Genomic DNA, 3325 nt, shown 5'->3' with positions numbered 1-3325 from the left:
TTTTTGGTGGTCATTTTTTTTTTTTAAGGCAGTCATTTTTCATATGGTGGCTGGATTTTCCAACCCACCCCAAACTAAACACTAAGTTTGATTTTCAGCTCCTCTGTTGGATATAAGTGCGTCTCTTCTTGGACATAGGGAAATATCGGGGGAAAGTCCATTCTGTGATTCCTTCATGGTTCAAAAGTCCACTGCTGGGGAAGAAATTCTATCATAATACTCATGCTTTATAATAAGCTGGGCATTTTTTGTTTTTATGAATGCTTACCCCTACTTGTCAAAGGTTTGTGATAGTTTTGAAGAATCATAGTGGGGAAGCTGTACTTCAGATTGAGAAATGGTATAGGTATATGCCCAAAGCCTCATTGGCAGCAAGTTTTATTGATGAAACTGACAGTTCTGGAGGTGACTGATACTGAATACTGGTTATTTTTATTAGATAATTTCTCACTTATAGACTTAAATTGTCAACCTGCTAGTGTCTTAGTTAAACTTTGTACAAATATATATATTCTTGTTTTTTCTTTGTATGCAAACTGAAAGAAAAAGATGTACCATTTTTCTGTTGTATGTTGGATTATGTAGGAAATGTTTGTGAACTATTCAAAAATGAAAAAAATTCCTGTGGATGTTTTGTGTTAGTATCTTCACATTTGTATTGATAGTTAAAATTCGCTTCCAAATAAACTCCCCATTAGATTTGTGTTCCCAATTTGAATAAGGGTTGATTGACACTTGTAAAAGTTGTTGACATGTTCCTCTTGTAAGGAAATACAATAATCTTAAATTAAGTATTTTTTTGTGTGAAGTTTTTTAGCACTTACTAAATGAAATATGGTAGGGCTGGTAGGTACCCAATTTGGGCTTTTAATTCTTTTAAATTCTGTATTAGCTAAAAACCAAGTCATTATTTATTTGTACCAGTTACTATGAGTAGTTTTGAGTCCCTGAGGCTTCATTTTTTTAAATACCTTTACCTGGACTTTGAGGACATTAGAGATGGCCCCTAAAATGTTTATGTAGACCTCTTAATGATCCAGAAAGCCTGAGAACATAATTAGCTTTGTATGGGAAGAGTTAGGGTGTAGTTCTGAAATTTAAGATCCTATAATGTGAGTTGAATGGTTACTCTTGTTAAGAATACTACTGTGAGTGCATGTGGATAGATCAAGGGAATTGGAATGGCAGTCAAACTCCTTTTTTAGTATGCTCTGGTTTTTCATGGTCAGCAGAAATGTGACAGAACTATGAGAATATAACTTGAAACTATCATGAATGCTACCTGTGGTTTAGTTTCTTCCCCAAAAGTGAGCTTACACTGCGCTGCTGCAGGGATGAAACTTAGCCATTGTAATAAGACTTTCAGTTGCTTGACATGAAATAGGCCATTTTCCCTAGAGAGAGACACTTGGAGAAGATACTTACTGGCTTTTCAGTTTTTACGTCATCCAAAAGTGAGTTACATGAATATATGAACTACTTAGCTGAAAGTACACATTTTTGCCATGTGTACTTGAGAAAATCTGATGGATTGAATATTTACATTGGTAATGCAGCTTTCGGGCATTGTCACTTGATAAATGATACATGAAGTTGGGCAGGGAATTAACTTGAGAAACTCAAGGAAGCAAACAAATTTAGCACAAGCAGTTTTTAAAATTAGTATATGATCTTGAAGCTTTAAGAACAAGTGCTTTTGGGGGCCAGGCCAAAGCCTGAAGCCAGGAACCCTGTCCAGGTTTCTCAGTGGCAGGAACCCACACACTTAAACCCTCACTACTACTTTACAGGAGGTACATTAGAGTGGAGCAGGATTGAAACTCAAACCTAGGATGTGGGCTTCCCAGCCAGAGTATAAAGTAGATCAAACATCTATCGCAACTGTAAGGATTCAAAGTTTAGACAAAGTCTTGGGACTCCAGCATCCCTTAAGTCTCACATGGGGTTAGGTCCTGCTGCTGCTGATCCAGCTTGCTTGACAACGTGCTTCCTGGGAAGCAACATGATGGATGGTCTAATTGGAGTTTCTGCCACCCACATGGGAGACCAGAATGGCATATTGGACATTTAGAAAGAACCAGCAGGGAGGATCTCTACCTTATAAATCTTGGGATAAAAATCTTTTCATTACTTAATATCACACTGGAATGTGTCACAATTTCAGGGGATCAGTTATAAAGAACATCTTAATATTTTTAGTGCTCAAATGAGTTTATAAACAGTGACAAGGTATGGTTGGTGTAGTATTGCCATCAAATGGTTTTTAATTCTAAAAACACAGTGGTTACAAGTAAGTCAAGTTTAAATACTGGATTTCACAGCTCTCATTAGGAGTTTCCTCATTGCAAGTTTGAAGTGAAATTGCCCTGATTTAATGGTATTGAACTTCCAGAAGGTGATAAGGACCACACTATCACCAGAGGTGCTGGATTAGACTGCCAATTGCTGGACTACAGTTCAGCTCTACTCAGTCTTCATAGAGAGGCACCAGGAATCTATTTAACATTCCCTATGCAGCTCTTAACGGAGCCTAAGGACATTTATAATACAGCGGTGAGGACCACATGTTTGCATGGCTTTTCAATAGCTTGTCAAATACATGAATTTAAAATTTTTGCACCAAAATAAGCCTTTTCAAGTTTGAACTTTTTAGAGATCTCCCATCTGCTACTTCACTCTGGAAATGCCAGTAACTATTAGGCCACCCCCACCACCACCAATGTGAACTTTTTGAGTATGCTTGTGTAGTTTGTGCTAATGAGGCATGTGGAAATGTGCAGTATTAGTAAAGTGACAGGGGAAGGAACTACACAGTACATGGTAACTAAGGAAGCAGAAACCGAGCGTGCTGTGGGTGTGTACATGCGTATGCGTGCACATCCGTAAGCATGTTCTTGAACCAGGTTCATCCTAGAGTTCAACTAGGGAAATCACAGCATCTTCCCAAATATTTGGGACCCAAATTTCTTTCTGGCAGAAGTTGAGAACACAGATGGACATTGCTCAACCAGGGCTAGGCACTTCCAATCAGCTAGAGGTGAATGCCTGGAGAAGCAGCCCAGGCAGTCATAGACATGTTTGATTGTATGTGTAAATACGCATTAGAAAATAGAAGATGCTGGGGCCAGCTGTGAGGCATAGCACTTAAGATGCAGCTTGTGATGCCGCCGTCCCATATGAACAGAATCCCAGCTTCTCCATTTCCAATCCAGCACCCTACTATACAGCTTCTGGCAAAGCAGTGGAAGATGGTCCAAGTGCTTGCACCCCTGCCAAGCTTATGGGAGACTCAGATGGAGCTCCTGGCTTCTGCCTGGGCCAGCCA

The sequence above is a fragment of the Oryctolagus cuniculus genome, chromosome 1 (genome assembly GCF_964237555.1).
Source record: "Oryctolagus cuniculus chromosome 1, mOryCun1.1, whole genome shotgun sequence".
Lineage (NCBI taxonomy): Eukaryota > Metazoa > Chordata > Mammalia > Lagomorpha > Leporidae > Oryctolagus > Oryctolagus cuniculus.
Note: the sequence above shows the minus strand (reverse complement) of the source record.